Genomic DNA, 20,418 nt, shown 5'->3' with positions numbered 1-20,418 from the left:
GTGATTTTTTTTCTGTATAGAGAGGATCTGAGGGTTGGAAAAAGAGGTTTTCTTCCCCTGTATTTCCCCAGGAGATCTTAAAGAGGGTAATTTTTTTTTTGGATGCTGTTCCAGAGCCATGCACTGGCCTTTCAGCAGAACCCAGTACTTTGAGAAATGGAAGCTGTCCTCCTCTAGCACTCAGTTGCTGGGCCTGATACAAGTTCTCTTTGGCAGATGAATGCCAGCCCTTTCAGATTTTCCCAGGTGAACCAAGCACTGTGTGCTTTCAAAAGTTCTCAGCGAGGCTTTCATTTCAAATTCATAAAAGTTATCAGCCAACTTTCAGCAATTGTTTAATAAAAAGCAATCAGCCAGCCAAAAATATAATGGCTTTTATGTCACAATATACTGGAGACAGCTGCTAAGCGGGCCACTAGCAGCCCCTGGGCCACATGCCCCAAGTCCCAGGCATATGCACAGACAGGCACAGCAGCACAGCGCATATTGGGCGTAATAAACCCACCCCCACTCCCAGCCTCTTCCCCCCAACTCAGTCTCCCCACTCCAGAGAAAGTAACAGAAGGAGACTCTCTGGAGTAAATTGTCACAGTCAAGATGCACAAAACTCATTCATTAGGCAAGGATCTAATCTGGCGATAGACACAGAAAGCCCTAGTTCCCTAGCCTGGTTTGGATAAAATCCATGCGAATCTTATTGCATTGCAGAAAAATGATTAAAAAAAAAAAAACCTCCACCAAACAACTAATTCAACAGCATTCATCAAGAAAATTGAACTCAGATGAGAGACTTTTCTTTATCTGTTTGCTTCTTCCAGTCTAATATGGATAGCGAAAAAGTTTCTGGAGTTTTCTCTTCCTTGCAAAGATGGTTTTATTCCCCTCAGTGTTTTTTGACACAGTCACGTTCATTGCTCTGTCTTGCTCCTCGGGAGATGTTCCAATGATTGAGATATTCATGATAGCCTCATATGTCTTTTGTTGTCATTAGAAACACAAATCCAGATAGGTGCTTGTTTTAATCGTAGGGGTGGGAAAAAAGGAAACTCTCCTGAAATTTTTCACCAGCAAGTAAGGCCATTTTTTTCCCCCATCAAAAGTATGTTTATTTTGAGAACAAAGCGTAGGCAAACCACCTTTTGTTTATACAGCGCTTTCCCATCCCAAAGGATGCCATGGTTTATAAACACTCTGAAGCTGTTTTTAGAGCATTCACATTGCCTGTCTCCTAAGGACAGATCCTGGAGGGTGCTCTGTATCCACACTTCCTGGACTTTTCAGAGTGCCAGCAAAACCTTATTGCATAGCTAAGAAAAATGTGTACTGTTTTAGAAGATAATGGGAATATTTTCCCTGAAACATTAAATAGCAGAGTGTGGGCCATAGAGTTCCAGAATAATCCTTGGAATTATTCTGTGGATCTCCAGAGGGTCTTCAAACTTCAATTCATCCTTCAGTCCTTTCCCTTCCCCCAAGAAAATTTTCAGCAGAGCTAAAGAAACCCCTCATTTCGATAGTTTGCTAGGAGGACTCACAGGACTCAGCGCAGAATGGACATGGCTAAGATTCATTACAGTGAAAAATACAAAGTGAGTCAAGGCAAAAGGCATGTGGAGTGAAGTGGGGAGGAAACGAGACTGAAGCCTCTCCTGGTGGAGAGGACATTCTTCACTCCCCAGTGATGAGTTGTGGAAACATATGTGGAATGTTATCTACCCAAGAAGCTTGTAGAGATTTAGTATCCAAGTTTTAAAATTGAGGACCAAGTGTTTAAACAGAGGATCAGTACCCTCTGCCTGACACGTCCAAATTCCGGACTCCCAGAATAAAAGCAGGTGTTCAGAATAAACTATATTGTTTGTGCAGTTTAGGCACAGTGAGCCATTCTTATCAGTTCTGGAAATTTGTGGGAAAACTCCCCAAATCCCAGTTCCCAGATGTCAGCCAAGGGCTAAGCTTGCAGCAGGCCTCTCCAAAGATTGCATTCTCACAGATTGCAGTCTCCTGTCTCACAGACAGTTAACTGTGTTAACTCTTCTTTGCACAAGTAGCATTATGGACTGATCATTCCAGCCTCTCTTCTTTCCTGCCTCATCCCCTGAGATGGGGAGTGGGTGGGGGGTTAGGAGGCAGCCGGTGGGGACCTACTGTATAGCACATGGAACTCTGATCAATGTTTTGTGGCAGCCTGAATGGGAGAGGAATTTAGGGGAGAACGGATACACGTGTATGTACGGCTGAGTCCCTTCTGTGTTCACCTGAAACCATCACAATGGCTGTACGGTTGTATCACAACTATTGGCTGTACCTCAATACAAAATAAATTTTTTTAAAAAGAGGCACCTTGTGGGAGTCAGCTCCTGAGAAGAGGGTAGACGAGGGGCAGAAAGGTTGGTGAGAAGTAAAAGGCAAGGATTGGACTCTTAAGGTAGGTCCAGGGTAGTGAGGATTCCAAGAGGTAGTGTGGTGAAACTTAAAAAGCAGACATTTTAGAACTGGGCTGAGTTAGGTTCAAATCCTGCTTGATATTTCTATAGCACTTAAAGAAAAAATTTCAGATCTTTCTTGTCTCTGCTCATACAGATAAGCCTGTTGTTTGGTAGGAAGTGAGGTTGTGCATTTCAGGGGAAATATGAGAGAGAGGAGACCTCCAGGGCTGCTAGTTAGTAGGTGAGTCAAAAATGAAATTAGTATTTTTGAGTACAGATCCAGTGTTTTAACTTTGGGTTGGTTTTCTGATTTTTTTTTTTTAATGATTATATTTGAAACCTTAATGTATATAAGCATTTACTGGTGAGCATGCTAAGGGTCATATGAAGATGTTAGTGATGTGGTCTCTGCTTTCAAGATGCTTACAGTCTAGCGTGAACCTCATGGGGCACAAGAGAGATTTTAAATGCATCAAATGCATTTATGAAATTACATATTTTTTAACTCTATGATGACAGAGGATAGAACAAAGTGAGCGATAGAGAGGATATTTGCCATGCACAACAGCTTCTTCCCATAACTCACCATTAATGTATCACCTATCAATTTGACTCCTCTTGTTAGACTTGTATTTCAAATTTTTGCTATCATTTCAGATTATATCATCTCCTGAGTCAACCAATTAAAGTAGAGCTCTTGTAGAGCTCTTGGGGAAGGAGCATCTTAATCTACTTGTCTAATGTGTTCATCCAAATAACAATAGCACCAAGTTTGATTTTATTTCTCTAGCCTGAGGGTTCTTATCTTCCTTACCTGTCTACAGATAAAAAGTCATCTTTTTTTTTTTTTTTAACTGTTTCTAGGCTTTACTCAGGGACTTCCCTGGTGGCTCAGATGTTAAAGAATCTGTCTGCAATGCGGGAGACCTGAGTTCTATATCTGGGTTGGGAAGATGCCCCAGAGGAGGAAACGGCAACCCACTTCAGCATTCTTGCCTGGAGAATTCCACGGAAAGAGGAGTCTGGTGGTCTACGGTCAGGCTGAGCGACTAACACTTTCACTTTCAGGCTTTATTCAAGTCCGTAATTGTTCAGCCTATTGTCCAGAAAATTGTCTGGAGAATACCAGCATGAAAACCAGAACAGCAAACATGTTCTCAATTCAGTCTTTGTGTGGCTTTGAGAAATGTTTTGCTAATTTCATGGGAGGAGTCTCACATTTGACCTTTGTTTTTAGGACCACCAGACTTTTTACCCAAGCACCTAGCCAGGTCTCCTGGTTTTCAGTTCTCTGCTACACTCCATGGCCTCACATTCAAATATATAGACTTATACAACTAGAGTTTGTGTACTCATTCTATTAAAGGCTTTTGATTCATCTGCTCTGTATTTTACAATCATTTTAGAATAGAGGCCAGATCATACCGTGATTGACGATATCAATTCTTAAATCATAAGTGCTTTGTTCTAGTCCCAGCCCAGACACTTGGCAGCTGTGAGACACTGGGCAATTTACTTACTCTCTGTTTTCAATTTCCTCACTTGTTAGATGAGGAATAAAATATTAGTACCACTCTTAGGATTAAATAAGAATATTTTTGACATGCTTCAAGCAGTGTCTGACACTTTGTTATGTTTGAAAAATATGGAAGTTAGAACAATTGTCTTATTCAATATTAAAGTCTCTCTTAGATTCTTTTTATTACAAATAATTGCTTTGAGTTGTGTCTTCCATGATAAACCTTTACTAGTTGAAAGAGACTGGTACAGAGATCCAGTCTTCTTACAAATTCACATTTTTTTTTAGTCTATAACATAGTTCTCCCATGTCAGAAATCTGATTTACACCAAATCAGAACCAGAACTGAGAAATTCTGTTGAAATAAGACTGTGCTTATGATTAACAGGAGAGAGAATAGCAAGAGTTCCCCCCTTTTTTTTCTGGTTGAAAATGTGCTTACAAAGCTCTTATCCTGACAGATTCTACAATGTTTCTTCCTTTTTTTTAAAATTTACACTAACGTTTTGAATTCATTCTTCCTAGCAAATAGGGCAGTTGAGGCAGAGACATTAGTTTGAGTGGGTGCATAGATCAGTGTTGCTCTAAGGAAAAAAAGTATTGATGTGTGATCAGGCGTAACTGTAACATACAAGAAAAAAAAGTTTAGGGAGAGAGAGAAATTCTCTTGAAATGAGAAAATAGAAACAGGGTGCCCAGCACACAGTAGGTATTAAGCAAATGCTGACTCCTGTCTGTTGCTTTGCGTGGCTGCCAGGAGCAATTTCTTTCCGCTCAGTATTTGTGTTGACCTTTCTTTCCCTTTAGTTAAGAAAACACAAGGTGTTTTTTTTTTTTTCTTTCTTTCTTTCTTTTTTTTTAAAGGCCAGTACCATAAACTGTGTGATGTTTAGCTTCTGCAGAGGTGTGAAGAAGTCCTGCTGTTAAAAGGGGAGTGAGGTTTTTTTTTTTTTTTAAATTGGGTGGCAGCCCAGAAAATGTTAGACAAGCCAAGGTGAAAACTCATCCTGACTCATGACAACGTGCACACGTGTGTATGTTTAGGGGTGTGAATGTGTGTGCCAAGAAGAAGAAAGGAATTAATCCAAAGTGCAAGATGGCAAAACGGTTTGACCCATTACTCACCACCCAACGTGTGGTTTCCCTCCTTAGCCTTTGTTAGAAGCTAGAGTTAGCCAGCTTTAAATTTCCGATTTTAGAAATACACAGTCCAATTAAAGTGGCATTTTGTGAGCTGAGCAGACAGATCGTGACCATTTATTTGGTCAAACCAGAGACCAAGACTTAATTATTTGAACCTCACAGACTTTTCAGAACTTAGGATCAGAGTAGCGGCTCCTATCCACTGAAGTTTAGTACAGTAGGGGGTCCCCTTAAGGGAAAAGGTTTGTGGTTGGACAGACTTCCTGTTTAAAAATGTTCCTCCTGAGTCTGGCTCCCTGGGCTATCGTGCAGGTTCTCATTAGCTATCTATTTAATACATAATATCAATAGTGTATGTCTGTAAATCCCTACCCAGTGCTCTGTGGTGACCTAAATGGGAAGGAAATCCAAAAAAGAGAAGATATATGTATATGTACAGCTGATTCACTTTGCTGTACAGTGGAAAGTAACACAACATTGTAAAGCAATTAGAGGCCAATCAAAATTGATTAAAAAATAAATAAAAGCACTCCTCATATTTCCTTCAGTTACAGACACAGCTTTAAACAGGAACATGCTTACCAAAGCTTCAACAGCAGATGTTCAGAATATAAACCCCTTGTTCATAATAGATTGTTGAAGGGAGTGAGATATGAAAATGTAGAGCCCTGAAGATAACTGTAGATCAAAGGTAAAAAATTCTGTTTCCTTTTCAGCTCCTTTTAGAAGAGCATATTTCAAACCGAAATGCTGCAAACTTGACTCTCCTGGTAGAGACACAAATTTGTATCCTCAGCCAGTCCATCCAAAGGAAATCAGTCGTTAATATTCATTGGAAGGACTCATGCTGAAGCTGAAACTCCAATGCTTTGGCCACTGGATGCAAAAAGACTCTGATGCTAGGAAAGATTGAAGGCATGAGGAGAAGGGGACGACAGAGGATGAGATGGTTGGATGGCATCACCGACTCAATGGACATGAGTTTGAGCAAACTCTGGGAGTTGGCGATGGTCAGGGAGGCCTGGAGGGCTGTAGTCCATGGGGTCGCAAAGAGTCGGACACGACTGAACGACAACTGAACTGAACTGAGGGACACAAATGTGTGGGCTTCTCCTTCCTAATGAGGAAAAGTGGAGGCTTTTGAAAAGCTGGTGTCAGCCCTGCCCCAAGCTGGCGTGTTTCGCAGGAAGGACCTCAGTTAGGGAGGGTGGCAAAGACTGCAGCCACCTCGAGGCCTCCGGTTGCCCTGTTATCCGATCCTCACCTGCTTCCCTGCGAAGAGGAAAAACAAATTTTTCTCTAATGGCCCAGATCGTCTTCGATACCTACCAGCAGGAGTCTCTGACAACTTTGTTCTCTCAGGTTTTAGAGATTTAAAGAGAAACAAAATATTACACTTCCAACTGGTGCAGGAAGAAGCCAAAATCTACCTCATTAGTGAATGGAAAACATGGGCCCCTTTGGGCCAGATCAGGAGGTCAGTGTATATCTGGCTGAAAGGCCCTATTTATTAACCAAATACCCATTACATGGGTCACATCCAAGGCCAGCCTGATGAGTAGGCAACTCCCCATATGGTTTCATTTCAGGGGCTGAAATACCACTCCCTTGATCCTCCAAATGGAAAATATGGCTCCTGTGTGCCCACTGATGCCTGAAAAGTCTTTTATAGGAAAAAATGCCTTCCATTTAGAAGTCAATAATAAGGTTCATAATGAACACGCCTTAGGTGTGACCTAAGAACACACAGAGGTGTGAGTGACTGAGTCTGGACTCTCTTGAGAGTGAGTTTAATGGTTCAGGGAAGAAAGAGCCTCTGCCTTGAACAGGAAGAAAGATATAAACAGGGAGCATGTGTGTGTTCTCTGGTGTGTCCGACTCTCTGCGACCCCATGGACTGTAGCCCGCGGATCTCCTCTGTCCATGGGACTCTCCAGGCAAGAGTACTGAAGTGGGTCACCATTTCCTCCTCCAGGGGATCTTCTGACCCAAGGATCTAACCCACGTGTCCCACATCTCTTGCGTTGCAGGTGGATTCTTTACCACCGCCCCACCTGGGAAACCCAACAAGTAAACAGGGAGAAGGGAGCAGAAAGGGAAGATCGGAGCCAGCCAACTTGCTTCATTTTCTGTTGGTCACTTTCAAAGTGAGATGGAAAGCACTCAGTGTCTGGCACACAACAAGCTCTTAATGTTAATTATTCTTATTTACAGTTACGGCAGGTTCAAGACGGGCCATGCCATTTTGGAGGTGAACCTACAGGCTCCCTACTCTGAAGCTATACAGTGCCTTGCACATAAAATCAATTGAAAATTATTCCTGTTCCATTTTCTCTAACCTCTCCCAATTCTAACATTTTCTCTTTGCTAATCTTTTGCTTAAGGGAATCTAAAGGAGTCTTACAGGCTTTATCTTAAGAACGGGGGCACAATTAGAAGCATATCTAAGCTAACTGTTGGCATTCAGCCGCATACCACACGTCTCTGTCACATTTGTGTATCTTGTCTTTCCTAATGTCATGAAAGAATCCTTGATTAATATCTGTCTAATGCTGGAACCCTGTGACTGTAATCATCTATTCAAATGGCTCACATCCAGGCACATCACCTGCACACAGCCTTCTCTGATTATTCCAGTTCACAGCGAGTTCTTTATCTGAACGTCTTGAATGGTACCAATTACTCTTAGCTCTCATTTGGTGTTCATATATACACTAAGTTGCCTACATATGAACCTGCAGGTTGCAAACTTTCAAAGATGTGAATGTGCTTCTACCCAGACATCACTGGATCCTGTTTTCAGGAGGGTGGATAGAATCCAGCAAGGAACCAGAACCTGTACCATCAACATCAAGTATGATTGACATTGCAGCTTGCCCTCTGTCTCCTATTTCTGACGATCTTTCAGCTCTACCATCTCTCTCTATTCAGCTCTACCATCTCTCTCTATGCCTTCCTCCTCCAATCAGTAACTCTTCTTGCCTATTCACTCAAGGCCAGCCCCCATATGCCAGCTGTTGTACCACACTATGGTACTTTTCAAGGTATACTGTAAAATTTAAAATATTTTCTTTATTTTTTGTATGTGTTTGTGAAAAGCATTATAAACCTACTGCAGTATAGTACTGTATAGCTGATTGTGATAGTTGGTACCTAGGCTGACTTTGTTGGACTTAATGAACAATTTGGACTTAGGGATGCTTTCTTAGACTGGAACTCGTTCATATGTAGGGGACTTACTCTGCCTCCTTAGTAAAAAGCTTAATAGTTTTGTCTAGTTTTGTTATTAACATATACATGGTTATTTAGCATTTAATATGAATGTGTGTTTTTATCTTTCCAATTGGACCATAAACTACTTGTTAAGGTCCAGGTGGTCGGTGGCCTCAGAGATAATCTGCAATGATCCTCCTGTCCAGGTATTCATGCCCTTGGGTAATCCCTTCCCCCCCAGCTGCCCAATGAACTTGCTCATTTGATTGCAATGACTAGAATAAGGCAGAAGTGTCAGGATGTCACTCCAAAGATTAGGCTACAAGTCCACGACTCCTGTCCTTTTAGCACGATCCCTCTTACCTGCTTGATGTGGTGGAAGCCAGTTGCCGTGTTGTGATCTACCCTGTGGAAGGAGCTGAGGAAAGCCTCTGACTAATAGTTGGAAAGAAATTGAGAGCCTCTGTCTCCCAGTATATAGGGAATCACATCTTGAGGACAACCACACGAGTGAGCTTGTAAACAGCTTCTCCATCAGCTGAGCCTTTGTATGAGAATATAGCCCTGCTTGATACCTTGACTGCTATCTTATGAGAGTCCTGGAGGCAAAAGCACCCAGGGAAGTCATGCTTGGATTCCTGATGAACAGAAACTGTGAGATAATAAATGTTTGCTGTTTTATGCTGTTGATTCTTAGATTACCTTGTTATCCAGCAGTAGATAATTAATGCAGTCCATTTCTTGCGGTCTGCTTATGGGCTAGTACTGTAAGCCTGGAACAAACATGGAGAAATCTGCTTGTGGTTATCTAGAGAATATCTGTTTTTGTTTTTTTTCCGCCCCCCCCTTATCTGGTGGACAGGGTGAGAGACAGAACCTTGGATTTGGTCCCACAAGGCCTGGATCCCTTAACTGCCCTCTCGGTGTACGAGGCCAGGTCAATAAACAAGAGAAGCTCAGGAATAGTGACCAAATCAAGAGGACCCTTCAGGGGCTCAATGGCACTGTGCCTCGATGTCAGACACGATTGAAGGCCCATCTCTGCTCCAGAGCCCCTCACGGGATTGCCTAAGACCTCAAAGACCCCAGGGCATTACAGGCTGGCTTCTCCCTCTGCCAGATTCTACCGTCTTCAGCTTCTCATAGTGTACCTCTCAAGAGCACCTCCAATAAGCCCTTTGTACACAGCTCCTCATCTCATTCCAAGACAGTCAAGACCAAGCGGAAGCAACCAGTGAGCTCTGCCACTCACTGCCATGAGCAGGAATGTGGACCCGTCATCAGATGTTGTTGCTCAAGAGAAGATGGATATGTAAGTGTGTAAGTGAATTATTCCAGTCTTTCCATATTGGCAGATAATTCAGATTCAAGGGGAAAAACATCTCTGAAGTGAAACAAAACACATCTGTGGGCCAGATTCAATTAATGGACCATGGGTTTGAGTCCTCTACTCCCCATATCTGCATGCATTTGATATCTCTGTTTATAGTGCTCCACCATGTGATTTCCCTGGAGGTTCAGTGGTTAAGACTTTACATTCCCAACGTAGGGCACATGGGTTTGATTCCTGGTTGGGAAACTAAGATCCTGCATGCTGCAAGGTGCAGTCAAAAAAATAAATAAAAAACCACAAAAACCATACTGGTGCATCACTTGTTTAAGAGAAGAGCTGGACATTTTGTGCATGAGTGGGAGTGGGGCAAGTGGGCGAAGCTGAGCTTTCTTTGGCTTCGGTGCCGTGTAACTGAGTCCTTCAATAACATGATTCCCATTTCCCTTTCCTTCTTTCCCTGCAAAATGTGCTGAACAAGTGGGCTTCTAGCTTTTCTTGAATATGAAGAGTAGACATTCCCTTCTCCCATCATGTTTTTGATCCTCTTCCTAAAGGTGTCGGATACTTAGGGTGAGCAAACACCCTGTTTTACGTGTGTCTTCCCCATGTAATTCTTAATACAGCGATGTAATTCTCTCCTTTCCTCTCCTTGACATGTTCCCATGTGGATAATGAGTTTTGCCTCTGATGGGGGAAGGATGTACTGTTACCTCTCTGGATATCTTTTTTTCTTTCTCTGTGAATAAAACCTTTGGACTTTCAGGATAATTAAGATATGCTGCCTTCTAAAGAATGAAATTCATTAAAAGTAACATTTTTCTCTTGCAGGCTGACATCATCCCCGATGTCCCAGTGCAGCAATTTGACCCAGTACTACTTTCCAGGGGAATAGTTTTCACACTCACTTCACAGTTTAAACCAATTTGATTTCACTACTAATTTGCCTTATTTTAACTTGGATATGCTGAAGTAGTCCAGGCCGCTTCCAAGCACTTACCGCCTCATTAGCCGATGGCTGTAGTCTAATGACTTTCAGAGCAAATGAGCGCTTCCAGGGTGGTGGACGCCCGTGGAAATAGTTCTTTGCAAACTAAAGGAGAGGACGTCAGAATTGGATTTAATTCCACCCTTTGTTAGCTTTGGGATAGTTAGCATTTATTTAAATGAACTTGTAATTATTTTCAGATCGATAGGAAATTCCTGGGTAAATAGACTGAAACCATCACTTGGCATTTTGTCTAAGGCAGGTTCAGTTCAGTTCAGTGGCTCAGTTGTGTCCGACTCTTTGTGACCCCATGAAGCACAGCACACCAGGCCTCCCTGTCCATCACCAACTCCTGGAGTTCACTCAAACTCATGTTCATCGAGTTGGTGATGCCATCCAGCCATCTCATCCTCTGTCATCCCCTTCTCCTCCTGCCTCCAATCCCTTCCAGCATCAGAGTCTTTTCCAATGAGTCAACTCTTCGCATGAGGTGGCCAAAGTACTGGAGTTTCAGCTTCAGCATCATTCCTTCCAAAGAAATCCCAGGGCTGATCTCCTTCAGAATGGACTGGTTGGATCTCCTTGCAGTCCAAGGGACTCGCAAGAGTCTTCTCCAACACCACAGTTCAAAAGCATCAATTCTTCGGCGCTCAGCTTTCTTCACAGTCCAACTCTCACATCCATACATGACCACAGGAAAAACCATAGCCTTGACTAGACAGGTAGTATTATCTAATTCCCTTTGCTAGTGTTTTATTTAAGGGCAAGTATGAGAACAGCTTATAAGCCTTGAGTCATAGAAGAAAATCAGTTGTGGTAATTTGAGAAAGATTTTGCTATCTGGAAAGACAAGAGATGGTGATGAGGCTGGTTCTGTTTTTCTGCCATGAAGTGGTGTGCCAAGACTTTGTGATTGGTGCTATGGCAGCTATCTCGAAAGCATGAGGTTAAAAGCTTAGAGACAAAGAACCAACATGCGGAGGAGAATCTTGCAGAAGGAAGGAAAGAATTCAGGTGTTTGATAATGTTCTGAAACAGTTTCTCTACCTCTAGACCAGCTACTTCCAGACTTACTGTCCTGTGAGAAAGTGAAATGTCTTTATTGCTTAAGACACTCTTGATTTGAAATCTATCAAAATATCTCTGACAAGGTCCAAGGAAGCTCAAGGAACAAGATTATTTTGTCTCTAAGTGCCAGAATTTCCTGGATATTGATTTTCATATATTTCAGGTGACTTGAATCAGAATTGGAGAAGCCTTCTGAGCATCAGTGTTTCAAAGTCTTAGCTATTTAGATTAAGTTTCTTCACTGTTATGCTTCATAACTGAGCAGTGCCGCAGCTCTTCCTTTGACATACGGCAGGGGCATCGGTTAGACATGTCAGGTGACAGCATGGAAGTTTTAGCTTTGGTGCATTTTGCCTTCACGCTTCCCTTTGCTAATTATTCGTGCAATTAACATATATTTATTGAGCACTTGATATGTGTTAGGTTTGGGAATTTAGGCAGAAATGCTCCCCTCCTTCTTAGAACTTACATTCTAGTAAGGTTGTATAATTTCCATATTCATCTAGCCTTTTAAAAGAAATTTATTTATTTGATATGGACTATTTTAGAAATCTTTATTGAATTTGTTACAATATTGCTTCTATTTTATGGGTTTTTTTTTTTTTTTTTGCCATAAGGCACATGGAGTCTATTGAACCCATGCCCATGGATTGGAAGGTAAAGTGTTAACCACTGGACTGCAGAGAAGTCCCTTATCTGGCCTTCTGATGCAGAATTCTAAGGATTCCCCAGATGTTGAGGTGCAAGAAAACTTCCTAGAATAGATGTGTGGCTCTTTAAAAATGTTAGTAGCAGGAAACTCTTTTTGTATTCCTTTTATTTTCTATGGTATTGGAAGATATTGAGATAGTGGTGAAATGTTGCATTGAGATTTTCTTATCATTGCTAAAGCCTATTCAAAAGAGCTATTCTGGAACCAGGATATTGTACGCTTTGTAGATGACTCATCTGGAGTTTTCAGATTAGTAATAGTAACAGGGGCTTCCCAGGTGACTCAGTGTTAAAGAATCTGCTTGCCAATGAAGGAGACGCGAGTTCAATCTGTGGGTCAGGAAAATCCCCTGGAGAAGGAAATGGCAACTCACTCCAGTATTCTGCTTGGGAAATCCCACGGGCAGAGGAGCCTGGCGGGCTACAGTCTGTGGAGTTGCAAAAGAGTCAGACACAACTTAGTGACTAAACAACAGCAATAGTAATAGATTAGTAATTAGAAATTGCTAATTTGGATTTCTTTATGTATGAAAAGTGAAAGTGAAGTCACTCAGTTGTGTCCGACTCTTTGCGACCCCATGGTGTGTGGCCTACCAGGCTCCTCCGTCCATGGGATTTTCCAGGCAATAGTACTGGAGTGGGTTGCCATTTACACACACATAAATACACATTCAACTCCCACCATAATATTCTCAAATAATCCAGGTCATGCATACCAAAGTGGGTGATGGTAACTCATAACAAGTTCTCCCAGCTTTTATGTTTGTATTGAATCAACTGTGAATCCTAGGATTCCAGGACGTTCATTGGGATGAAAGGGAAGTCACTGTACCTTGAGTGGGTCCTCCATGTTCATATATGGGTAAGGACGATCAATTTGAGAGTTCTTGCCAAGCAACTCTACTTCCATAATCACCTGCGGTTTATTTGGATTTTCTGGATGGGCGAACCATTACTTACTGGTCCTAAAGTAGCCTCTCTTTATCATGAAATGAATGCATTGAGCTAGTGCGTTGTAGCTTTTTGCTGATTTGTCTCCTTCATATCTTAGATCCCTATGGGGCTGTTCAACCACCCAGCATTAATATTTATAGAGAGTGCTGGGTCAGACAAGGCTGGATCTTTGTTTGGCAGCTTTCTTTGGTGGTTTTGGTATTCTGTGGTACAAAAAAATATACTCCCTTATAGTTGTATTTATGGAAAGTAAGTTGATAGTGTTTTCTTTGATGTCTCCTTTGCTTTTCCACACAGTCTCCTTTTATTCTCCTTTGGTTGAAATTCTAATTAAGGTTATCTTCAAAAGTCCCTTTAGCAAAATTTGCTTAAAACAGGGGTTTATTTTTAGGCCAGTTTTCTCCATTTCTAATGCCAAACCAGAACAGTGATTGTGCTTACCTGTCTCCCAACTCCCTTTAAATGTCTAAAATAAACCTCTTGGTCTCCTTCTTCTATCATGGCCAGATTTTCCAATCTGTATTTCAAAAATGGTGCCTGGAATTGGTGACCATGACCTTGTTCCAGTACTTATTTTAAGAAGCAAGTTATATTCTAGATCTTTGCCTAGCCTAATGGTTGGAGGCATGTAAATCAGCCTGTATTATTACTATTTTTTCAATTTTCCCAGGGAAACATTCATATTTATTTGTAGTCCTGTGTTTCAAAGAAATTTGCTTCATTAAAAAAAATTAATCGGTTAGAGCCAATGGGGCAGAAAATAGCTTAGTCCTGTGATGAACTGTTTGTTATGTGTGTGGTTATAAAAACCTTTAAGGTAAATTTGAAACAGAAAACCAAGCAACAATCTGCACTGTTGTCTCAGCTGTGTCTAGGAACTAGATCCATGGATGGTGAATAGTGAAAAATATTTTGCATCATTAAAGTCTACTTTTTCATTTCTAAAATGTATACCCTTACTGTAAGATGCGACTATATCCATATGTGAAGGATGAACATTTTTCTGGACTTTTTGTAGATTTGATCAACCAGTTCATTAATGATATTAATTCTGTATTATATTAATTGACTGACTATCAGCTTCTGCCTCGGTGTGAATCTGACACTTGGACTTAACAAGGAGTGATAACCTACTTGTGCTTTAAGGAGTAGAAACCAATTGGAGCAAAAGTAACGGACTTCTTAATTTTAAAAGATGCCTATTTCTGATGTGGAAATTAGTAATTCTTCTAGCAAAATTAGGACTTGACTTTGAGATGGTCTGATTACAAGCCTATTAGCCTTCTTCTCTATTCCTTTAAGACTTTCCCTCTCAGTTACTCCCTGCTGCTAAGATGATGTTAGTGCTAAATAGCATTGTCCCTTAGGCAGACCCGAGTCCTCAGACCCAGAACTCCCATCTTCTCTCCTTCCCTGCCCCCTCCCTCTGTCTCCCTCCAGTTCTCCAAAAGCAGTTCTTGGTGAGGAGTGGAGAGGGTGGAGAGGCAGTATTAAATGCTTTGATTTCACAGACCTTCAAGCTCTTACTGGCAAGAGAGTTGAACAGAAATAATATTGTTTAAAACTTCTGTAAGTATAGTTCATTGACAAGAAGCTGAGTAACTCAAGATCAGATGTGCAAGGAATATGCATGCGTGCTAAGTTGCTTCAGTTGTGTCTGACACTGTGTGACCTTATGGACTGTAGCCCGCCAGGCTCCTCTGCCATGGGATTCTCCAGTCAAGAATACTTAGAAAGATGGTAACAATGACCCTGTATGCGAGACAGCAAAGCAGACACAGATGTAAAGAACAGACTTTTGGACTCTGTGGGAGAAGGGGAGGGTGGGATGATTTGAGAGAATAGCATTGAAACATGTATATTACCACATGTGAAATAGATCACCAGTCTAGGTTGGATGCATGAGACAGGGCACTCAAAACGAGTGCACTGGGATGACCCTGAGGGATGGGATGGGGAGGGGGTTAGGAGAGGGGTTCAGGATGGGGAACACATGTACACCCATGGCTGATTCATGTTAATATATGGCAAAAACAACTACAATATTGTAAAGTAATTAGCCTCCAATTAAAAAAAAAAAAAAAAGAACACTGGAGTGGGTTGCCATAGCCTCCTCTAGGGGATCCTCCTGACCCAGGGATGGAACCTGAGTCCTGCATCTCCTGCATTGCAGGCAGATTTTTTTTTTTTTTTTGACTCCTGAGCCACTGGGGAAGCCCATGCGAGGAATATTGCTTCTTTATTCTTCTATAATACGACAGTATTTTTCCAACGTTCCTTCAGCTGTGTTCTCCATCAGGTGCAAGGTTAGGAGGATTTACGGGTTGCTGTGGCCTTGTTTGACTGTGTTGGGGAGGGGGGGTGGCTTGTAGCCCTCCAGGTCATATGTCTACCCAGGAATCTGCTTAGATATACATCACCAGGTTTGGCCCTTGATTGTTAGTCGAAATAAGAGAGCTGTGCAGATGCACCTGATCTGGGCAGCAGAGCCTCTTCTCTGTTAGCAGCTTTAGGCTCTGTGCCATGTTTAATGCCAGTGATTATTCTGATGCCACTGACGCCAACTGGTACATACGGTGATCTAAGAGCAGAATCCCGATACTCACTTGACTGCCCCCCCCCCTCATCCGCATCCCCCCTGGAGTCTTGCTGAATGCAAACTGCTGTGCCAGGGAAGGAGGGCCCTGAAGGCCTCTTCATGGACTCCACCACCGTCTCCCCTGCATCTTTCCCGGTGGCTCTCGTTTCCTTTAGCCAGATATAGAGAAGTTCTCTTTGACATAAAAGCCCTGGTGACATGGTGCAAGAGAGGGCTTCCTAACCTAGCTCTCTAGCCGGTGTCTTTTCTTTCCCCACTTCCATCCCTGGGGTCTGGCTGTCTGGCCCAAGATGAAGGAGATGGGTGCTGACATAAAACTCTACAAAAAAGTATTCTCTTTTATAAATCATTTCTAGCTTGTGTTTATGCATTTTCCATTGTGTAGATAAGCCAAGAGTTTGTGTATCTTGTCAACCTTTCCCCTTTGCTGACTCCTTCACATCAGAACTCTACAGTTGAGTCGTGACTGTCTTTGGCACCAGACGTCACTAAGCTGGTTTTCTTCCCCACCACTGGCTAGCCTGGTAGCTTGAGGGCTGCTTGCTGTTGAGATGAGTGATTCGTCCTTTCTCCCGACTGAGCAAGCTCCTGCAGTGCTCACAGAATCCGCCTTCCGAAAGTATGAAAAGGATTCAGTGTGGCCTGGATGTTGTATGCAGTGGTAGCCAGGATGGGAGCCTGCTCTTACAACTTCTTCCTCATCTACACCTTGGTCCGTGGATTCATGAAACAGTAGAGCTGGAACAGCTTAGTGCATATATTCTTAACAAACTATAGAACAGCATTTTAGAAAGATATTACATGCAGTGTTCTGATTTCTTTAATCATAGGTTAATTTTATCTGTAGGCATAATTAGAATGTGCTGTCCGGCTTCCTTCTCTCAGAGAGAAAGTTCATCCACATTGCATGTCTGAGTAAATCATTGCTTCCCTTTGCTGAGTAGTATTCTATGTGTGGCTGAACTACAATTTGTCAGTTCTTCTGCTGAGGGACATTTGATATAATACTAAAGTTTTCGGCTATTGTAAATAAATCTGCTATGAACATTCATGTTCAAATCTTTTTGTAGACATAGGTGTCCATTTCTTTCTTGGGTGTATATAGAAAGAAAATACCAAGAGTGGAAATGCTATGTCATAGGATACTCATATGTTTGACTTTTCTTTCTATTTTAGGTTAGTAGTTTCTTGATACTTTCCTCATCTGCAGTCTTTGCAATCCTGTTATTTCTGACATGCATAGTTGAATATATATTTCTCTAATGTTATATGAAATAAAGAAATTAACTGGATCTCTCAATCAAGGTTATTTACTGCTTCTGATCATTATGTTGAGACCTAAAGATATAGGATGATTATATGTCTGATTTGCTTATGCAACTCCTGGTTTATTTCTATTTTCTTGGCATGATTCATAATTGTGCCTCTTTAATCTAAGGCTACCCCTGTTTGTTCAGTAAGTTACATGTATACAATCAAATGTGCACAGTTAACTAAACATTTTAAATCACTTTGTCCTCCCCATGCCCCTTTTATGTAGGCAGCCACTAGAATGCCTTTAATTCTTTCTTTTTGGCAGCCGAGTGCTGTAGGTAAAAACAGACTCTGGAGTGACTTACTAGGCTTGTAATCATCTGTAAGCTGCTCTCTTTGCCTCACTTTCCTCATCTGTAAAAAGATGATAACAGTATGACTTTATTCATAGGGTTGTTTTGATGATTTAATTAAATGTAGTGTCTGCAGCAGTGCCTATGCCATTCTTATTCATGTGCTATAAAAATGCTGCTTCTGAATGGATAAAGATGTGGTACAAAATACAATGGAATATTACTCAGCCATTAGAAAGAATGAAATAATGCCATTTGCAGCAATGTGGATAGACCTGGAGTGGTCATACTGATGAAGAAGTCAGGCAGAGAAAGTGAAATATAGTATGGCATCCTTATGCAGAATCTACAAAGAAATGATACAAATGAACTAATTTACAAAAGAGAAACAAAGTCACAGACTTAGAGAATGAATTTATGGTTACCAGGGGGAAGGTTGCGGGGAAAGGATAGTTAGGGAGTTTGGGATGGACAGGCACACACTGATGTATTTAAAATGGATAACCAACAAGGTCCTACTCTATAACCCAGGAAACTCTGCTCAGTGTTTTGTGGCAGCCTGGATGGGAGCGGAGCTTGGGGGAGAATGGATACATGTATATGTGAGGCTGAGTACAGTTGCTGTTCACCTGAAGCTATTACAGCATTGTTAGTTGGCTATGCTGCTGCTGCTAAGTCGCTTCAGTCGTGTCCGACTCTGTGTGACCCCATAGACGGCAGCCCACCAGGCTCCCCCATCCATGGGATTTTCCAGGCAAGAGCACTGGAGTGGGGTGCCATTGCCTTCTCCGTAGTTGGCTATACTCTAACATAAAATGGGCTTCTCTGGTGGCTCAGTGGTAAAGAATCTGCTTCAGGGTTACCAAACCTGAAGATCAAACCTGAGAGATGCAGGTTTGATCCCTGTGTCAGGAAGGTCTCCTGGAGGAGGAAATGGCAACCCAAATCCAGTATTCTCACCAGGATAACCCCATTGATAGAGAAGCCTGGTGGGCTGCAGTCCATAGAGTCACAAAGAGTCAGACATGACTGAGTGAGCACAATATAAAAATTTTTTTAAAATGTTGCTTCTGATTCCCTGCTCTCTCACAGGTCATAGGTTTTGCTGATATATTTTACTTCTTTTAGCTCCACACTTTTGTTAGTTTCAGCTTCGTTATGTGACTCTTCTGGCTTAAGAATTCTTAATATTGCAAATTCCTAATTACTCTGTCATTATCCATTCAAAGTTTATTGCCTACTGCTGTTTTCTCTCCTTGTCATTGTCCTTATCTTGCCATCTGTTCTGTTCACTTATTTGATTAGAGTCCTTTCCTAAGTATTTTCCTCAGTTGGGTTCTGTAGGTGATATGCTCTCAGAATCCTTTATATATCTGTAAACAGACTTCTTTCCTCTGAGTATAAGATTATTTTGTTGTAATCCTTTTCTCTCATTACCCAGATAAATATTATTTTCCTGTTTTCTAGCATCTAAAAATTACAGATAAAAGATTTTTTTTACATTGAAGTACACTTGATTTACAATGTCATGTTTGTTTCAGGGATACAACATAGTGATTCAGTTATATATACATGTAGGTATCGATTTTTTTAGATTCTTTTCCTTTATAGGTTACTACAGAGTATTGAATATCGTTTCCTGTGCTATACAATAGGTCCTTGTTGGTTATCTACTTTATATACAGTACTATTGTATGTGTCGGAGAAGGCAATGGCACCCCACTCCAGTACTCTTGCCTGGAAAATCCCATGGATGGAGGAGCCTGGTAGGCTGCAGTCCATGGGGTTGCAAAGAGTCGGACACGACTGAGCAACTTCACTTTCACTTTTCACTTTCATGAATTGGAGAAGGAAATGGCAACCCACTCCGGTGTTCTTGCCTGGAGAATCCCAGGGACGGGGGAGCCTGATGGGCTGCGGTCTACGGGGTCGCACAGAGTCGAACACGACTGAAGTGACTTAGCAGCATTGTATGTATTAATCCCAGCCTCCTGATTTAGCTCTCCCCTCACTTTCCCCTTTGGTAACCATATGTTTGTTTCCTATGTCTGTAAATCTCTTTGCTTTTGTAAATAGGTTCATTTGTATCTTTTTAAAAATTTTAGATTCTGCATAAAAGTGATATCAAACGGTATTTGTCTTCCTTTGAGTTACTTCTCTTAGTATGACAGTCTCTAGCTCCATCCATGTTGCTACGAAAGGCATTATTTCATTTTTTTTAATGACTGAGTAATATATATTGCATATATTTCACATCTACTTTATCCATGTATCTGGCAATGGACTTTTAAATTGGTTCCATATCTTGGCTCCTCTAAATAGTGCTTCAAATCAAATACTAAAAAATTTGATGCTAGTTTTTGTATTAATTTGCTAGGGCTGACATAACAAAGTATTGCAGACTGGTTGCTTACTTATTAGACGTTTGTTTTCTTATGGACCAGAAGAAGTTCGACATCAGTGTGTTGGCAGAGTTGATTCTGAGGCCTCTTTCCTTGGCTTGTAGATCACTGTCGTTTCCCTGTGCTTCACCTGATTTTCTGTCTGCCTATGTCTGTATCCTAATCTTTTAAGGCAACTGGTCATAGTGGATTAGGGCCTAATCTATAATGCCACTTAATTTAATTGCCTCTTTAAGTATAGTCACATTTTAGGTACTGGGGGTTGTAATTTCAGCATATGAATTTTGGGGTAACAAAATTCAGCCGATAACAGTTTTATTCTTTTTCCTTTTGTCAGGGCTCCTCTTTCTCCTCCTCTTTCTCTCTCACTGTGTCTCCCTCTCTCTCCCATTACCCTTTCCTCCATCTCTTTTTTCCCTCTTTCCCTTCCTCGTCACTCTGGAACTTAGCCCTTC

The sequence above is a fragment of the Bos mutus genome, chromosome 10 (assembly GCF_027580195.1).
Source record: "Bos mutus isolate GX-2022 chromosome 10, NWIPB_WYAK_1.1, whole genome shotgun sequence".
Taxonomy (NCBI): domain Eukaryota; kingdom Metazoa; phylum Chordata; class Mammalia; order Artiodactyla; family Bovidae; genus Bos; species Bos mutus.
Note: the sequence above shows the minus strand (reverse complement) of the source record.